Genomic DNA, 21,286 nt, shown 5'->3' with positions numbered 1-21,286 from the left:
TAAATAATATAGCGAATCAAACCGTAAATTTCGAACACTACATCAACACACAAATGAGACAACACAGAATATTTGGCACTTATATATTTCTCCAAATGCTTATTTTGAAATATATATATATATATATATATATATATATATATATATATGCTTTGATGTCCTTAATATATCTGCATGCATTCTTCAGACTCAATGAATGCAGCAAACGGGTTCTCCCAAAACAAGGCAATATCTTCTACACGGAGGAGGAGGAGGAATATATGTCCCATCCAAGAAACTGCTTTCACCTTTAACTGCACCATCAGCTGCATGCGGAGCAAGATGAACAATAACAAAAAAAATCGATTAGGTCATTCGTAGGTAGTTTCGAAAATATTATCGAATATTGATTAGTTCACGTAGATTTTGGAAGAAATATTACCGTCTACGTTTGAGACGGAAGCGTAGACGCTCAAGTCTCTAGCAGCTGTCACCGTCGATGTGAGAACCGAAAATTTGCAATAGTGTATTTAATAAAATTGTAAGGAAATTTAAGAGTAGAGGATATTCTTGTTGGATTATTGTATTAAAATAAGATTTTCATATTGGAGAGTATTTGATATGGGAAATATGGAGATACTCTAGGATATACAATATTAAGTCATTAAGTTATGAATATCTTGCATAATTTCGAATTTGGGAGAATATGTTGCAAAATTGGAGATAATATATTAGACTTAGAAGACTAAGGCACAATATTGCCTATTTTCGAATTTTTACTAGATTTCTTGCCTAAGTATTATAATGCATGAAGGCATGGAAGTTTCAAGGTAAATTGGAAACTATATCATCAAAGTTGGCTCAAAAGAAATCCCATGACCTAGCCTCACCACTTTCGAGCCAAGCATAAGGGAAATAATCAAAGATTTAAATTCCATGGAATTGGAAGATAATCTCACTAATTAAGCAGCATAATTTTCGAAATTTGCAAGAAATATTGGAGTAAAATTGTGAGATTTGGCATGGCTTTTGGTATGATTTGAATACCAAAATTATCACCATTCCCTCCACCTATAAATACTCCACCACTCCCACTCAGTCTCACACTCAAGCAATTCGAATTCCCCTTGCTGAATATCTCGAATTCAGCAGCTCCCTCTAAGCAAAAATTCTGTCCAAATATCGTCCCGAAGCTAGGCTATAATCAAGCCGAAGTTCTGTCCGAAGAACGGAGCGAGAAGCGATCCATTCCAGAAGCCGAGCCACCACGTTTTTTTTTCTTAGCATTCAAACGATAAGTGGGCTGTTTTAAAGAATTAATTTCGATTATGCATTCTTCGTGTGTTTTTGAAAATACGGTCGAGTACATGTTCTTTTCCTACTCCTTCTTGTGTTGTTGTCATTCGTTTTTAAGCACTGTGAGGAGTCGACTGTATATGGGTGGGAATCCCAACCATGACGTACCCTTACGCGGTGGTGGATATAACCGCTATACGGTCTCGCCCCCTTAGAGGAGTAAAAATTAGGGACTGACGTCAGTAAACCATAGAAGGTTAGATAAATCACAGTGGCTGGTAAATGTTATGCATGTTTATGAAGTATGTATGCAAATAATGTGTTTCGAAATTTATGCATGTTGTTTTATTGTGCTCGATATTCCCCCACTTGCTGAGTTTATCTGGGAAGGGTGTATGCAAATCATGTGTTTCGAAATTTATGCATGTTGTTTTATTGTGCTCGATATTCCCCCACTTGCTGAGTATTCCCAAATACTCACCCCTTACAACCCTTCCCAGATAAGTCCGAAGAACAATTGAGGGGGAAGAATCCGAGCAGTTTTAGGGATGATGAATGCTCAAGGAAATCGATTATGTTTAAGTTATTATTAATTAGATTTACGTTTCTGCATTAAAACTCTGTCGTCTTATTTATTTCGGTAATTGTAAAGACAATGGCTATTTAATTTGAGATTATGATATATAAACTGGTTCGGTTTATACTGTGCTACAAGAGGCTTGTTTTTTCGATTGTGTGATTGTTAAACAATGCCGGTGTCAAATCCCGAGTTTTGGGGCGTGACATTTAAGTGGTATCAGAGCCGTCAGGTTCATAATCCGAGTGGAAAAAAATCGATTAAAAAAAAAACCGAAAAATTTTCGGACGAATTTTGACTCGAGGCCGATGCTACCCCCTCCGAAACGGCCCAACGATCGAGACTCACGGCCCTAAAGTCGTGAGCACCAGGCTGAAATCGCGAAATTCCTCCGTTTAGGCCTCCGAAACGTCGTTTTTGCCGTTTTAGGAAATATTCGTAGACCCTATAAATCCTCGTAGGAAATTCCAAATTCGATTCCGTCAATTGTTCTGGAATCCTCTCGACATATGCTTCGAACCCATATGTCAAATTCCAAACTTTTCCATTTTTGGAAAAAAAAATATATTTATTTAAATTTCGAAAATTTCATATATATTGCATATTTTCACTTGTTATGTACTGTCTATTTCGGATTCTGAGCATTTCCATTTTTTTGATTGATTTCAGGAAATGGCTCCATCTACCCCTATGCGACCCCACACCCGTGCCCAAGCTGCCATTCGTCTGAAGGAGCTTGCCCTTCACTATCAGTCTCGTCAGATTCGGCGACTTAGAGCCCGATTGAGTGAGAGGATGAGTGAGGTCGAAACCTTAACCGCTGAGAAAGAAGAGATTCAAGTCCGCCTTAACCAGTCGATCTATCAAGGTGAACTAGTTAGGAGTGATAACATGGACCTCAGAGATGTCATAGAACAGTGCAAATATCAAAATGGAAAGTTGCGAGAGGATGTGGAGCGCTATCGCAAAGAATTGGAGGAAGAAAAACAGCTGAATAACAGGAGCAAAAAGAGACTGGAAAATTTGAGTGAGGCTATAAGCTGCATTGCCAAGGTGAACCATCAGCTGACTCAACAGGGTGAAGCACTGAAGAACAAGATCAAGGAGAATAAGAAGGGGTACGAACTACGCCACCAGAGTACCATAGATCTGTTGGACGAGACAGAGGCAGATGTTCAGGGGTGGAAGACGCAGGTGGCCCAGCTTAATGCAGAGAATGCCCAGCTTAATGCAGAAAATGCACAGCTCAATGCAGAGAATGCACAGCTCACCCACATGGTGGAGCTACTGCAAGAGGAAGAGCCGGAGGAGGAACCGGAAGAAGAGGAGCCGATAAAGATCGACGAGCCTATAGCTGCCATAGGAGATGGAGAGATAGATGATTAGAGTTCCTTAGTTACCTTTCCTTATTACTAGGAGTTTATCTTTCCATTGTTGCTATTTTATTTCAGTCAGTATGATTTATTTCCATTCAGTACGCTTTGTTCATTCAGTTGTTTCTTTACATTCGAAAATTAATAAAAGTATGATTATTTATTTACCTCAGTCGTTCATCTATATTCAAGTTATGTTTACTTATTAACTTCAGTTGTTCCAGCATAACTTATTTATTCAATCATGTCATTATACACATCAATTCTTAGAAGTGTTTAACTTGTAGGAAATGGCCAGTAGACCACCAAGACAAAACCGCAACCCCCATTATGCTAACAACAACAACAATGCCAACGAAGAAGGCAACGTACCTCCACCTCAGTTCAGTCTTAATCAAGCAGACTTGATGGCTATAGCCACAATCGTGGCAACAACACTGCAAGGGTTAGTGAACCCGAATTCCAATCAACCACCACCACCTCCACCACAGCATGGAGTCAAGTTCCATTATGAATCCCTCCGCAAGAACAGGTGTCCAACCTTCAGTGGAGCTGCTGACCCTGAAGTTAGCCAGAGTTGGCTAAAAAGCGTGGAAACTCAGTTGAGACTGTTGGAAGTCCCGGATGCACTAAAAGTGGACGTGATAGTGCCCTTCCTGGAAGACAAAGCAGCTAAAGGGTGGGAAGCAGTCTCGCCAGCCATGACCGCTGCTGGACCAATCACATGGCGAATCTTCCGAGAAACATTTCTGAAACAGTACTACCCGGCAGAAGTCAGACTGCAGAAGCTAAGTGAGTTTGAAAATTTCAGTCAGGCTCCAGACATGTCAGTGGTGGAGTACACCTCTCAGTTCAATGCCCTTGGATCCTATGCTCCGGCGATCATGGCGGACGAAGTTCTGAAATTGCACCGTTTTAAGAAGGGGTTGAACAGCAGGATTCAGTCAGCTCTAGCAGTCTACCAACCTGCAAATTTTTCAGACCTGATGGGTGCGGCTATCCGAGCCGAAGCTGACATTCGTCGAAGGGAAGGGGAAAACAGGAACAAGCGACCCCTTAACAGTCAGCCCTCTCAAGGGAAACCAATGTTCAAGAGGCCCAATCAGTCGGGTGGACCTCCCTCAGGGCAACCCTCCGCCAGTAACCATCAAGGACTCAAGCCATGCCCAACATGTGGCTTCAGACACACCGGGGAATGCCGAAGGGCCAGCGATGTATGCTTTGGATGTGGGAAAGCGGGGCACAGAATTGAAGAATGTCCTACCTCCGCCAACCGACCAGCAGGGCCAAACAGAGGAACTAGGCCAAACACAGGAACATGCCCTAGTAAACCAAGGGAGGACAAACCTAATGCCAGAGTCTTTGCCATGACTCAGAAGGAGGCAGACGACGCCAATGAAGTCGTGTCAGGTATCATATTTATTCAGCAAGTGCCTGCTTATGTGTTATTTGACTGTGGTGCCACACATTCCTTTATGTCTAAGAGATTTGCTAAGAAGCTAGGATGTAAGCCCGATAAGCTAACTGAACCTCTCCGAATAGCCACACCTACTAATAGAGCCGTTGAAACGGACGAGATTTACAGAGATTGTAAAATCAGTATTAGTGATCAGACTTTTAGCGCCGATTTGATACAGTTGAACATGGTCGATTTCGACATAATCTTAGGAATGGATTGGTTAGCAAGAAACAGTGCAATAGTAGATTGTAAGGGAAAGAGAGTCAAACTCCGAACCCCAGATCGGGGAGAAGTCGTGTTACACGGCAAATCCAAGGACCGGAAGTTGCTGCTCTCCGCGTCTCAAGCTTGGAAGGCCATCAAATCCGGAGAAGACATCTACCTAGCAATGGTCAGTGAAATAAAAGAGAAATCCGAGCTGAAACTGGAGGACATCCCTATAGTAAGAGAGTTCCCAGATGTTTTTCCAGAAGAACTCTCGGGGACTGGTCCCGGACCGCGAAGTGGAGTTCGAGATCAATCTGGTTCCCGGTGCGACCCCAATCTCTAAAGCACCTTACAGAATGGCACCAGCCGAACTCAAGGAATTAAAAGAACAACTCCAAGAATTGCTAGATAAAAGGCAGATTCGACCGAGTGTGTCCCCGTGGGGAGCTCCAGTACTCTTCGTAATGAAGAAAGACGGTAGTATGAGATTATGCATCGACTACAGAGAATTGAACAAGATCACAATCAAGAACAGGTACCCTCTACCTCGGATAGACGGTATGTTCGATCAGCTTAAAGGAGCCGCCATCTTTTCTAAACTGGATCTGAGGACAGGTTATCACCAGTTGAAGGTCAGGGCTGAAGATATCCCCAAGACAGCCTTTCATACGAGATATGGACATTATGAATTCACCGTGATGCCTTTTGGTCTGACCAACGCACCGGCAACATTCATGGATCTGATGAACAGAGTATTCAAGCCATTCCTGGATCAGTTCATAGTGGTATTCATCGACGATATCCTCGTCTATTCTCCTGACGAGACGAGCCATGAAGAGCACCTTCACCTTGCTCTGCAGACCTTAAGAGAGAATAAGCTCTATGCTAAGTTCAACAAGTGTGAATTCTGGCTAAGGAGTGTGTCATTTCTGGGACACGTGATCTCGAGAGAAGTACTGTCAGTGGACCCAAGGAAGGTAGAGGCGATTACTGAGTGACCGAGACCGAAGAACGCCACCGATATCAGAAGCTTTCTTGGATTGGCGGGTTACTACCGGAAGTTTGTCGAAGGGTTCTCCTCGATAGCCATGCCACTGACGAATCTCACACAGAAGAATTCTAAATTCATCTGGATGACGGTTGTGAGAAGAGTTTTCAGACACTGAAAGGGAAACTCGCATCCACGCCAGTATTGATCCTGCCCGCAGAAAATAAAGATTTCACTATTTACAGTGACGCCTCTAAGGACGGTCTAGGATGCGTACTGATGCAAGAGGGAAGAGTGATCGCCTACGCATCAAGGCAATTGAAACTGCACGAGCAGAACTACCCTACTCATGATCTGGAACTAGCAGCGGTTGTCTTCGCCTTAAATATTTGGAGGCACTACCTCTATGGTGCTAAATGTGAAATCTTCACAGACCATCAGAGCCTCAAGTACTTGTTCACCCAAAAGAAACTTAATATGAAGCAAAGGCGATGGATCGAATTTCTGAAGGACTACGACTTGACCATAAGTTACCATCCGGGTAAAGCAAACAAGGTGGCTGATGCGCTAAGTCAGAAGGGCCCTGGCAAGGTAACTCTAGCGTCCCTCTCGGCCCAGCCATGTCTGCAGGAGACCGTCAAGTTAAACCAGGATCGAGACCCGGTACTGACTAAACTTAAGGAGCATGTCAGAGAAGGGAAGACTCAGGATCATCAGATTGATGACAAGGGAATCTTGTGGATGAAAGGAAGACTGTGTGTGCCCGACAGTGATAACCTTCGTCAAGAAATAATGGCAGAGGCGCACAAGTCAAAATTCTCAGTCCACCCAGGCAGTACGAAAATGTACAGGGACCTCAAGAATAGTTTTTGGTGGAATGACATGAAAAGAGATGTAGCTGAATTCGTCTCCAGATGCCAAGTATGTCAGCAGGTCAAGGCAGAACACCAGCGACCTGGAGGATTACTGCAACCTTTGGAAATTCCCGAATGGAAGTGGGAGCATATTTCCATGGACTTTGTGGTAGGATTGCCAAAGTCTAGGCAAAGCCACGACGGTATATGGGTGATAGTAGACAGACTCACGAAGACTGCACACTTCCTACCCGTCCGCATGAACTACAATCTCGACAAGTTGGCTTCACTGTACATGGACAACATCGTGAAACTGCATGGAGTGCCAGTTAGCATCTTATCTGATAGGGATCCAAGGTTCGTCTCGCGCTTTTGGAAGAGCTTTCAAGAGGCCATGGGAACGAAAGTGACCCTAAGTACGGCCTACCATCCGCAAACCGATGGGCAAACTGAGAGAACTATATAGACCTTAGAAGATATGCTGAGAGCATGCGTCCTGGAATTCAGTAGCAACTGGAGCACTCATATACCCTTAATTGAGTTTGCTTACAACAACAGCTATCACAGCAGTATCGGCATGGCACCATACGAAGCCCTTTATGGAAGGAAATGTCGATCACCACTTTATTGGGATGAAGTGGGAGAGAAAGCCTTAGTGGGACCCGAGCTAGTACAAATGACATGTGGACAAAGTTAAAATTGTCCGAGAAAAGCTTAAGGCAGCTCAAGATCGACAGAAGAGCTGGGCAGACCTTAAAAGAAGGCCTGTAGAGTTCAATGTGGGCGAGAAGGCTTATGTGAAAATCTCGCCTATGAGAGGAGTTGTCAGATTCAGTAAAGCAGGGAAGCTGAACCCTCGATATGTTGGACCCCTTGAAATCTTAGAAAAAGTGGGCACGCTAGCATGCAGACTGGCACTACCACCAAACATGTCAAGGATCCACAACGTGTTCCATGTATCCCAACTGAGGAGGTACATTCCAGACCCAAGTCACGTTTTAGAAATAGAACCACTCTTGACCGAAGGAAACTTGGGAGAAGGATTGAAATACGAAGAAGTTCCTATCAGAATCGTGGACACCAAGGAACAAGTCCTCAGACGACTGCATCATTCCCTACGTCAAAGTACAGTGGTCTAACCATACTGAGCGAGAAGCAACTTGGAAAGTGGAAGAGAAAATGCGAAAGGATTATCCCAACCTATTCGGAGACCAAGCCAACTCCAGTTTCGAGGACGAAACTTCTCATAAGGAGGGAGGGATGTGAGAACCGAAAATTTGCAATAGTGTATTTAATAAAATTGTAAGGAAATTTAAGAGTAGAGGATATTCTTGTTGGATTATTGTATTAAAATAAAATTTTCATATTGGAGAATATTTGATATGGGAAATATGGAGATACTCTAGGATATACAATATTAAGTCATTAAGTTATGAATATCTTGCATAATTTCGAATTTGGGAGAATATGTTGCAAAATTGGAGATAATATATTAGACTTAGAAGACTAAGGCACAATATTGCCTATTTTCGAATTTCTACTATATTTCTTGCCTAAGTATTATAATGTATGGAGGCATGGAAGTTTCAAGGTAAATTGGAAACTATATCATCAAAGTTGGCTCAAAAGAAATCCCATGACCTAGCCTCACCACTTTCGAGCCAAGCATAAGGGAAATAATCAAAGATTTAAATCCCATGGAATTGGAAGATAATCTCACTAATTAAGCAGCATAATTTTCGAAATTTGCAAGAAATATTGGAGTAAAATTGTGAGATTTGGCATGGCTTTTGGTATGATTTGAATACCAAAATTATCACCATTCCCTCCACCTATAAATACTCCACCACTCCCACTCATTCTCACACTCAAGCAATTCGAATTCCCCTTGCTGAAATTCTCGAATTCAGCAGCTCCCCCTAAGCAAAAATTCTGCCCAAATATCGTCCCGAAGCTAGGCTATAATCAAGCCGAAGTTCTGTCCGAAGAAGGAGCGAGAAGCGATCCATTCCCGAAGCCGAGCCACCACGTTTTTTTTTTCTTAGCATTCAAACGGTAAGTGGGTTGTTTTAAAGAATTAATTTCGATTATGCATTCTTCGTGTGTTTTTGAAAATACGGTCGAGTACATGTTCTTTTTCTACTCCTTCTTGTGTTGTTGTCATTCGTTTTTAAGCACTGTGAGGAGTCGACTGTATATGGGTGGGAATCCCAACCATGACGTACCCTTACACGGTGGGGGATATAACCGCTATACGGCCTCGCCCCCTTAGAGGAGTAAAAATTAGGGACTGACTTCAGTAAACCATAGAAGGTTAGATAAATCACAGTGGCTGGTAATGTTATGCATGTTTATGAAGTATGTATGCAAATCACGTGTTTCGAAATTTATGCATGTTGTTTTATTGTGCTCGATATTCCCCCACTTGCTGAGTATTCCCAAATACTCACCCCTTACAATCCTTCCCAGATAAGTCCGAAGAACAGATTGAGGGGGAAGAATCCGAGCAGTTTTGGGGATGGTGAATGCTCAAGGAAATCGATTATGTTTAAGTTATTATTAATTAGATTTACGTTTCCGCATTAAAACTCTGTCGTCTTATTTATTTCGGTAATTGTAAAGACAATGGCTATTTAATTTGAGATTATGATATACAAACTGGTTCGGTTTATACTGTGCTACAAGAGGCTTGTTGTTTCGATTGTGTGATTGTTAAACAACGCCGGTGTCAAATCCCGAGTTTCGGGGCGTGACAGTCGAGGCGACATGGAAGAGAAGCAAAAACGATAAAATAAGATGGAGAATTGCCTTGCTTGGTGACATTGTTGAGAAGTTATTTGGCAAAGAAATCAAAGTTGTGAAATGAATTGAAGGGTTTGATTAGTGCCTTTTTATAAGCACAAATGGAAATTCAGGGTGAGGTGAGAGAAATAAGGATGAAAAACTTTAGAGTACCGATATTCAAAATAAAATGTAATACTATTAGCATAAAGGCAAAAACTTGTGTGAGACGGTCCCACGGGTCGTATCTGTGAGACGGATCTCTTATTTGGATCATCCATGAAAAAGTATTACTTTTTATGCTAAAAGTATTACTTTTTATTATGAATATCGATAAGGTTGACCCGTCTCACAGATAAAGATCTGTGAGACCGTCTCACAAGATACCCACTCTAGCACAAAAAGTAATATTTTTCATTAATGACCCAAATAAGAGATCCGTCTCACAAAATACGATCCGTGAGATCGTCTCACAATTTTTTGCCAAAATTTTATAGATTTTAGACTGGACTTTTGATCAAGCTACAGTTCGGTCACCGATGAACAAAATTTCTTAAACCAAATCGAACCTATATATATTTATTTATATTATGAACATTACAAATATTATTTAGGCCTATGTAAAAAATTTCATTCATATTTTTTTAAAAAATATCATCTAAATCGATTTTTTTAAAAAAAATAAAAAACCGAAATCGAATCGATTTAACTGATCTAACAAATACTTAACCGAATTAATGTTTCAGCAGCCCCAGCGAAGAGCAACCATAGATCTATGATCTTGAAATGGTTGATGTGAATGGATTTATTTGGTTTCTAAAGTACTTTCCAACGTGTATGGTTATTGAGGCTTGGCATGATCTTTGTCAAATGTTAATAGCTTCCATTTTGGACTATTGACTCTATATATATAGGATTATTGACTCTATATATATATATATATATATATATATATATATATATATATATATATATTTGTGTGTGTGTGTGTGTGTTTGAAATTACGTGATCAAGTGAGCCACGTTTTCTTCAATGCTTTTGGGTTTGAATACTCATTATATGTTTGGTATTATTGTTGAATTATGCTTAAATTAGTTTACTTTGTGCATTTCATAATAAAAAAAATCATATACATATGGAGAAAAACTTGTATGAGACGGTCTCACGGGTCGTATTTTGTGAGACAAATATCTTATTTGGGTCATAAATGAAAAAGTATTAATTTTTATACTAAGAGTATTACTTTTTATTGTGAATATCGGTAGGGTTGAGTCATCTCACAGATAAAGATTCGTGAGACCGTCTCACAAGAGACCTACTCATATATATGTAAGTTTTTTTTACCAAAAGGCTCCTCTATATATATACACACACACATGAGCCTTTTGGTTTATTTTTGAGTCTTACTAGATCGACACATATGATGACATTTTTTTTAAAGATAACAGAGAATACAAAAATAAAAAAGATCTAATTGAATTCAAGAATAATTATGTACTTTATCATAAAAAATATAAACGTGTAACATTAAGTTTACTTGCAAATTTTTTTTTTATGTTTATTGAAAAAACTTACGGTCTAAATTATAAGGCATATATGACGAGGAGATATATGGAAAATCAAATTTCAAATTTATTTACTTCCCCACTAATGACCTCCACTTCATTCCGATGACAAAATGCATTCATTTGCTTAATTCATTCAACGGTCAATATTAATAATGAAGAGTTTAAGGAAAAAGGAACAAAATGAGTAAAGATGGATTGAAATATTGTCAACAAAATATATTATGATTTGATGTTTTTTATTACAATTTAAAATTTAAGGGGAAAAAAATCAATTTCATATATCTATTATCCTACTCAATTCAAATCATATTCAAATTTAATTGGAAAAAAAAACTAATTATACATCACATATGTTGAGATCATGTTAGAGTTTAGAGGAGGTGAATAAAATCTTAAAAAAATGATGGTGCATGGGTATGGATTAAGGCTCATGCTGGACCATTCTAACGACCCAAGACCTGTAGTGGTGCATGAGTATGGACTAAGGCTCATGTTGATTCAACCTAATGGTCCATGATCTTTATAGTTAGACTTGCTGGACCACTAAAAAGTGTAATGGCGAAAACAGTCCAGCTTGACTAGTGATATGCTATATTTGACAGTTTAACAATAAATAGCTTGAAATGAGATTTGCAGGAATGTAAGTGTGTAATGTAATAACACAATTACTTTATGGATGTTCGGAAATAAAACTTCTACGTCATACATTCTTCCACTCAAGAAGGTTTCTATTAAAAGACTTTGGTTTTATAAATTTAATAACAACTCACTTCATTTAGGACTTTATCATTGTCTGATTGAAATTCTTAGTGATCATTGTATATTTTTGGATATTTAAGAACCTTCGGTTCACCAGACAACAAACACAAAACCCAACATTCAAACTTGACAGCTTGAGATGATGGTCTAGCACAAATTTGATCCTTGATGATCTGATGTAATTTTGATAAGCATGTATTGTATGAGCAAGCTTGAATTATTTCTTGTAGGAGTGCTCAGAAATTATGATAATGCAGATTGAAAGATGCAAGATGTTTATTCGGTACTTCTTGAAACTGAATCTGCGTCTATAAATACTTGAAAGTTTTCAACGGTTAGTTAAGCATTTCAATGATCACTTGTACCAGTTTTGTACATGAAAATATGAGAAACCAAATGAAACCTTCCTGGGATCACCACAGAAAATCCAACTGCTCTATCCACTGTCTTGGTCGTCTGAACCATCTAACCTAACACATGCCCCATGGAATAGGGTGTCCAAGATGAAAACAAGGAAGTGAGCGATAATCGTCCAATACTAGAATGTACGAGTATACAAACTGATATGATGCATGTGAAATACAATATGCTTGGATATCAAAGATCAATTCAAGAATAACATGATCAGTCTAGATGCACCTGAGTATGTAGTGTCTGATTTGTGATAGGCATGTTTTGGATCTCACACTTATCATCAATACATGCCTACAATTTCCAAGGCCATCAGACCTCGCGGGTCCCTCAAATATTGTAGCTCTCGATACCCAACCCTCCACAATACAGAACAGGGCTGAGTAGCCCAATCAAACGAGGTACATCCAAAAATATATCAAGCTCAACGTAACATGTCATGTATAATATGGTAAACCAGCAAAACATGTATCATGCAAAAGATGAATCTGCATCTATAAATACTTGAAATTTTCCAACGGTTAGAAAAAGCTTTTCAAAGATCACTTGTACTAGTTTCCTGCACAATAAAGCTTGAAAAACCAGCAACCATTTCGAGTGATATTTTCGAGCATGAAGTTTTTTCCATTTTTTAGTATAAATTTGATGCCGAAGTTTTGTCCAAATCCGTTTTTCACCATTCAGAATACATTTACGTGTGGTCTAAATATCATATCGAAACTTCAGCCACATCCAATTATTCAATTTTTGTGAAACGTCTTGCAAAGAAAACTGCTCGGATTTCAATCGAGTTCAATTAACCTTCTGTTTTTCGAATATAAACTTGTCCAAAAGACTTTCAAACTCAATCTCTACCGTTCACGATTTATTTCACTTTCTTGTACACATGTATCAAAATTTAAGTACGATCCAACAATTAAATTAATCGCAAATGTTTCTGCAAGATGACTCATTTTCAGATGATAAATTCCAGCTTGTTCCTTATGTTTTTTTGATCACCTTTCTACAAGTGAGCTTATGTTTAAAGTATTTAATTATGTTTTCAAAAATTCGATCGACGCAATATATTCCTTCGATGTGATATATGATTCATTAGTTTCGATTAATTTCGACAAGCTGTTAAGCATGTTCAATTAGTTTCAAGAGCATGTTCCTTTCGTTTCAAGAATATGTTTTCTTAGTTTCATGATATTATAAGATTTCTTTTCAACCACCAGTATAATGTGTTATAAGAATTATGTTTCAGATGAGTGTTACGATTCAAGTTAGAAAAGGTAAATAGAAAATTTTTCGAAACATGATAAAATATGACAACTTTATGACCCTGATGCGGTGGGTAATGATAACCGACATATGACCTCACCCTTAGAGAATTTACATATAGAGGACTGATCATTAGATAATAAAATGAAATAACAGTGAAATTCGAAAATAACATGTCTATGAGAAAATATGAGAAATGTTTTGTTATATACATATGCCTGGTCTTGGCCATTTTACAGTTTGTTACCGCAACATGACATTTTGAATTTTATTATTATCCATATGTTATCTTTCCGAGCTATGTTTGGCATTTTGTCTATTTCTTGACTCGACACATGTTGTGACATGGAATTTACGAATTTTCAAGATTATATATGTGTGTGTCCTCTTGTTTGTATGATCGATCAGGCCACCACTTGTTGAGTATTTACAAAATACTCACCCCTTACATACATCTCCATATAAGACCGAAGAACAAATTGACGACATTCTAAGGTAGGTGATGAAGACATGTTCCAAGAAAGTTCAATTATTTCCATTGTTATTTCTCGGTTTAAGTTGCACGCTTCTGCATATCTTGATTTTCCATTCGTATTGTAAGAAAATCTTTGTTTATGGAAAATAATGATTTTTTTTTTGTACGTTGTACTACAAAACTTGTTGATTTACGATTGGGTGATTGTGAAACAACGCCAGATATTTCCCGACCCAGGTCATGGGGCATGACAAATTATTCCTCAATTATGTCTCTCTTGAATCAAGATACATGCAATGATTAGAGTTTTAAGATATTTCCATGCTCATTAAATCCGAACCACTCAGGTTTTGGCCAAATCAAAGTCCAACTTCGTATTTGTGTCACTTCCATCTAGAACTTTGATTTGTTGTATTCATATTAATGTGTTCTTCGAGTTGGTAAGGAGATCTACTTTTAAAATCCGGGTACAATCACAAGTTATGCATTTTAATTCAAAAACCGAGTTTTATCTAAAGATTGATGGATATTAAAGATGCTATAATTGACATTGAAAATGCTAAAAATCGCAAGTTTGTGAAACATAGAATCGACTGATCCCATAAAAATTCTAGATTTTCATTTCAAGGACATGTATATACCAAAAATATATATTAGCTTTATACAACACCACATGCATTCTTTCAAAAGTAAAATACAAAGCAACAAATTTAATGTGTGAGATGATTTTACATAATTCTTGATTCTTCCTTGTAATGTACCTAATAATCTCAAATCTTTATCGGTGCATTCTTCATATCCCTTTTGCTTCTTCTCATATAGAAATTTCACTTGATATGTCGAGAATTCATGATGTATTTCACATTTCGCGATTGAAGAAATACATCACATATCCAATACATGTTCTTGAAATTGGACCGCTCCTGATATAAGGTAACTTGAATGAAGAACTAAGGGATAAAGAAGCCTTGTTCGAATTGTGGACACCAAAGAACAACTAATAAGATGACGCAACATTTCTAATGTCAAGATACAATGTTTTAACCACACCGAACGAGAATCTACTTGGGAATTAAAAGAAAAGATGTGCAAATATTATCTCTGTATTTTTTAAAATCAAGCAAACTCAAGTTTCGAGTATGGAACTTCCAATAAGAAGATAATAATTTGAGAATAAAGCTTTAAACATGGCTATTAATGTGCCTAAAATTTTTTTCTAACAATGTGCCAAAAAATTTGACTAAAAAACAATTGTGCCTTAACGTGTGCCTTAACGTGTGCCTTAAATTATGATAATTGTTCTCTCTCCTATCTATAGATAGAGGCCTTGATCTTGAGGATATTAAACCAAAAACTTCTCAAAATCAGAAAAAAAAAAAAAAAAGATAAAGCTTGAAAAACCAGCAACCCTTTCGAGTGATATTTTTGAGCATGAAGTTTTGTCCATTTTTTAGTATTAATTTTAGGACAAAGTTTTGTCCAAATCCGTTTTCCACCGTTCAGAATAAATTTACATGTGTTCTAAACATCATATCCAAATATCAGCCACATCCAACAGTTCAATTTTTGTGAAACGTCTCGCAAAAAAAACTGCTCGGATTTCAATCGAGTTCAATTAACCTTCTGTTTTTTTGAATATAAACTTGTCCAAAAGACTTTCAAACTCAATCTCAACCGTTCACAATTTAGTTCACTTTCTTGTACACGTGTGTCCAAATTTAAATTCTATACTGTTAAATTAATCGAAAATGTTTCTACAAGATGACTGATTTTCAGACGATAAATTCCAGCTTGTTCCTCATGGTTTTTTTGATCACCTTTCTATAAGTGAGCTTATGTTTTAAAGTATTTAATTATGTTTTCAAACATTCGATCGACATGATATATTCCTTCGATGTGATATATGATTCGTTCGTTTCGATTTATTTCGATAAGTTGTTAAGCATGTTCAATTAGTTTCAAGAGCATGTTCCTTTTGTTTCAAGAATATGTTTTTCTTGGTTTCATGTTATATTATAAGATTTGTTCTCAAGCACCAATATGAAGTGTTATAAGAATTACGTTTCAGAGACACTGTTATGAATCAAGTTAGAAATGATAAAATGAACATTTTCCGAAACATGATAAAATATGACAACTTTCGTGTTTTCGGAACATCTTTCTGTAAGTGAGCTTATATTTTAAATATTTAGTTATATTTTCAAAAATTTGATTGACATGATATATTCCTTCGATGTGATATATGATTCGTTCATTTCAATTTACTTCGATAAATTTTTCAGCAAGTTCAATTAGTTTCACGAGCATGTTCCTTTCGTTTCATGAGTATGTTTTTCTTAGTTTCATGTTATATTCAAAGATTTGTTCTCAAGCACCAATATGAAGTGTTATAAGAATTATGTTTCAGAGGCACTGTTGTGATTCAAGTTAGAAATGGTAAAAGGAACATTTTCCGAAATATGATAAGATAGGCCAACTTAATGGCCCTCATGCGGTAGATAATAATAACCGTTATATGAACTCATTCTGAGAGAAATTATATATAAGGGAATGATTAGCAACACTATGGATAATAAAATGAAATAGCAGTGACATACGAAAATAATAAGTCTATGATAAGATATGAGAAATGTTTTGTTATATACCTATGTTTGATCTCGACCCTTGTTACCGCAACATGAAATTTTTGAATTTTATGATTATCTATATGTTCTCTTTCTGAACTATGTTTGGCATTCTGCCTATTCCATGTCCCGACACATGTTGTGGCATGGAATTTACGAATCTTCATGATATATATATATATATATAAATATATGTGTGTGTATGTATGTATGTATGTATGTATGTATATCCTCTTTGTTGTATGATCGATCGGCACCTACATGCTGTGTTTCGTAAAATACTCACCCTACATACATTCTTAGATAAGACCGAAGAACAAATTGATGATGAATAACAAGAGACATTTTGGGGTTGGTGGTGAAGACATGTTCCAAGGAAGTTCATTTCTTTTCCATTGATATTTCTCTGTTTTCTGCATATCTTGATTTTCCATTCGTATTGTAAGACAAGGTTTATTTATGAAAAACATTAGTTTTGTTGTACATTGTATACTGTACTACGAAACTTTTTATTTTACGATTGTGTGATTTTGAAAGAACGCCAGATATTTCCCGGCCCAGGTCATGGGGCATGAAAAATTCTTCCTCAATTATGTCTGTCTTGAATCAAGACGCATGCAACGATTGAGTTTTATGATACTTCCATGTTCATTAAATCCAAACCACTAAGGCCTTGGCCAAATCAAAGTCCGACTTCGAATTTGTGTCACTTGCATCTAGAACTTCGATTTGTTGTAGTCATGTTAATGAGTTCTTCGAGTTGGTCAGGAGAGCCACTTTTAAAACCCGGGTAGAATCACAAGTTATGCATTTTAATTCAAAAAACGATTTTTATCTGAAGATTTATGGATATTAAAGATGCTATTTTTGAGTTTGTACAAAATATTTTGTAACATTTGATCGAAAATACACATTTTATTTCTAGCCTAAATGGTTTTAGGCTAGATCTTGACATAAGTGAGATGATTACTTTCCTTGATGTGTTTGTGTATGTATGATAGTTATAAGAATTTTTACAAATTAGGTTTTGAACATCAATCCAAAGTTTGCAGGTTCTAGTCGTCCAAAATTGAGGTTCGGCCTGTTTCGCGATATAAAATGGGCTCTTGTGTTTTATAATAATGTGTTTGTTGAAAATAGTTGTTGTAAATATTGAAAATTATTGTGTGATGATGTATGTAATGATTGTTGAAAATAAGAGATTAAGTATTGAAAATAAGAGTTGTAAATATTGAAAATTAATGTGTGATGATGTATGTAATGATGTATTTATTTTTGGATTATTTCCAAAGAAATTCTATAAATAGGTCTCTCAATTTGTGAAGAAAAACACAATTGAGTAGAGAAATTTTTATAAAAGTGTATAGTTTAATATATTTTGTGAGTTTGAGATTTTTACTTTTTATCATAAATTTTTAATTTTAAGACGTTATCAGCACGATACTCGAAGAATCTCCATAATTTTTCAAGCTCCAAAACACAAGAAAAAGGTGACAATATTCAAAAGTAAGAATATTTATTTTAATGTTTATATATTTTTATTGTATAAATTTAATATATAATATCATGTTATTATATAAAAAGAGTTTATGACACCTCATTATAATAACATGATGTGATTATATTATTACACTGATTATATAATTTTATTGTGTTACTGTTTGTTTATTTATTGTATATATATATTTGAATATATGTTATTATATAAAAGACGTCTATGACACATCATTATAATAACGTGATATGATTATTTCACTTTTTATATATTTTTATTGTGTTAAATAATAATTATATATATTTGTATAATGTCACAGTATTATATAAAAGGAGTCCATGACACCTGATTATAATATTGTAATGTGATATACATAATTATTTAAACATGATTAACATTATGTACATGATATTATTAACATAAAATTTACATATACATACATTTATTTTTTTAAGATTTTGTAACGGACATAAACGGTTAGTTTTTACCCTATAAATATTATTTTACAAACGCATTCAATTACTCCAAACATACTATTCATTCCTAAAAATTTTCTTCATCAAAATTTTCGAAAAAGAAGAAGATGGTTCTTTCAAGGTTATTTTATATAATTATTTTGGTTATTATACTCACTAGTTTTGTATTTATCCGAGAATATATGACTCGTGTTTTTTTCTTTATTTTTAAGAATGCTTATTCTTATAATTTATTCTTAACTTTTTACTGTCATATTAATAGATTTAGAACTTAACTAATAAAATGCATTATTATTTTTCTAGTACCGCCATGTCAAATTTGACAAAGTTCGAATTTGTTGCGCTCGACAATACGAGAAAAATTATATGCCATGGACTCTCGATGTATAAATGCATTTTGAGTTATTGGGTCTAAGTGAGACCATTAAAGAAAATAGTATCTCATCATCACAAGAAAAAACAAAATTTATAATATTTTCGCATCGACATCTTGATGAATGATTAAAATGTGAATATCTCATTGAAAAAGATCACGTGGCTTTATGGAAATGCTTAAAAGAAAGATTTGAATATATAAGGGAAGTTATACTTCTGACCGCCCGTGATGAATGAAATACGTTAAGATTCCAAGATTTTAAGAAAGTCGGTGATTACAATTCAGCGATGTATCGAATAATCTCACAATTTAAATTTTGTGGACATGAGGTTACGAAATCGGAAATGCATGAAAAAATATTTTCCACTTTTCACGCATCAAATATAACTCTACAATAACAATATAAAATGTGTGGATTTGTGAGATATTCTGAACTTATCGCATGTCTTCTTGTGGCGGAAAAGAACAACGAGCTGCTATTAAGAAATCATCAGTCTCGACCCACTGAATCAGCATCATTTCCAGAAGTAAATGTTGTAAGTAAAAATGAATTTAAACATAGAAACCAAAATCAAAGTCAAAGACAAGGTTTTGGTCGAGGTCGAAATCGAGGTTGTGGACGTAGACGTGGAAGTGGTCGTGGTCGTGGTTTTGAAAATAATCTAGATATTTAGTTCTATAACTCATCTCAAAATGGCGTCATGAACCACCCACTGAAATGACATCATAAGAACATGAGTGTTAATGAAAATCACTTAAAACGATTTAAAAGTTCTTATTTTAGATGCGACACTCCAGGACATTGGTCTCGTATTTTTCGAGCTCCAGAGCACCTTTGTAAGTTCTATAAAGAATCGATAATGGGAAAAGAAAAATATACCAATTTCACTAAACGCAGTGAACGTTTGAGTGATTCAACTCATTTTGATGATGCATATTTTCTGAATGATTTATCTGAAAATGATCAATATATTGGTGGAATAGAAATGTAAAATATTTTATTTTTCATGTGCTTATATGCTAATGTTTTATTGTATAATTATGATATGCATTATATTTTTCAATAAATTACATATATAATGTCAATAATTTTTTTTCATTGCATATTTTTTTTAAGTTCAAATATGAAAAATGCTATGAACAAAGCTAAACAGAGAATTAATCACATGGAAGTTTGCATATCTCATAGTGGTAAAAATTCACACTATTATCCGAGATAAAAGATATTTTTTTGGAATTATGGTGAATACAATATCATGTTATGTAAAGTTAAGGTAAAACACTTTTTTTTGTTACCTAATGGTACAAAATTTATGATAAATGATGATTTGTATTCATCACAATCGAAAAGAAATTTGCTGAGTTTTAATGACATATATTCCCACAAATATGATACTCAGACAATAAATGAATGAAATGAGAAAAATATATGTCTTACTACATATAAATTAGGAAAGAAATATGTAGATGAAAAACTACCAATGCTCCCTACTGAATCGCATTATAAACATATAAGTCTAATTGAATCAAACATGGTAATTGATAATTTTTCAATACTGATTAATTGACATGATCGATTAGAATATTCTGGTTCAACAATGATGCAAAGAATTATAGAAAATAAACATGGTGATCCGCTGAAAGACCATAAGATCTTTCAAAATAATAAGTTCCAATGCAAAGCACGTTCTTTTGGAAAACTTATTATAATACCAACACCAGATAAAATTCAACCGATATTTCTTGAACGTATTCATGGCAATATATGTGGGCCAATTCGACCACCATGTGGACCATTTAGATATTTATGGTATTGATCGATGTCTCCAGTAGATGGTCACATATATGTTTATTATCAATTCGAAATGTGGCATTTGCAAGATTACTTGCTCAAATAAAAAAATTGCAGAATCAATTTCCCGATCATACAATCAAGATTATTGTATGTCAATGGAAATCACTGTTGAGCATCCTATTGCTCAGGTACATATACAAAATGGATTAGCTGAATCATTTATTAAACGTCTACAACTGATTGTTAGACCAATGATTATGAAAACAAAACTCCATGTTTCTATATGGAGAGATGCAATTTTACATGCTGCTGCATTAATTCGCATCAGACTAAGTGCATATCATAAATACTTCCCATTGCAGCTTGCCTTTGATAAAGAACCAGGCATTTCTCATCTGAGAATTTTTGGATGTATGATATATGTTCCTATTGCACCATCTCAACGAACAAAAATGGCACTTCAAAGAAAGATCGGAATTTATGTTGACTATGATAACATATCAATAATTCGATATCTTGAACCTCAGACA

General features: G+C 35.9%; 2 long non-coding RNA genes across 2 annotated transcripts; one reads left to right on the top strand and one right to left on the bottom strand.

Annotated features, from left to right (window-relative positions):
- LOC142519241 (uncharacterized) lies at window positions 1-484 on the bottom strand. Its single transcript, XR_012813735.1, has 2 exons — window positions 422-484; window positions 1-305 (listed from the first exon to the last, which is right to left on the bottom strand). It is a non-coding gene; the product is annotated as an uncharacterized LOC142519241 (long non-coding RNA).
- LOC142519240 (uncharacterized) lies at window positions 336-9,565 on the top strand. Its single transcript, XR_012813734.1, has 2 exons — window positions 336-480; window positions 9,495-9,565. It is a non-coding gene; the product is annotated as an uncharacterized LOC142519240 (long non-coding RNA).
- The last annotated feature ends 11,721 nt before the right edge of the window (window positions 9,566-21,286 follow it).

This window comes from Primulina tabacum, chromosome 11 (assembly GCF_025594145.1).
Source record: "Primulina tabacum isolate GXHZ01 chromosome 11, ASM2559414v2, whole genome shotgun sequence".
Taxonomy (NCBI): domain Eukaryota; kingdom Viridiplantae; phylum Streptophyta; class Magnoliopsida; order Lamiales; family Gesneriaceae; genus Primulina; species Primulina tabacum.
The sequence above is the reverse complement of the archived record's forward strand: the minus strand, read 5'-3'. Positions and strand labels throughout refer to the sequence as shown.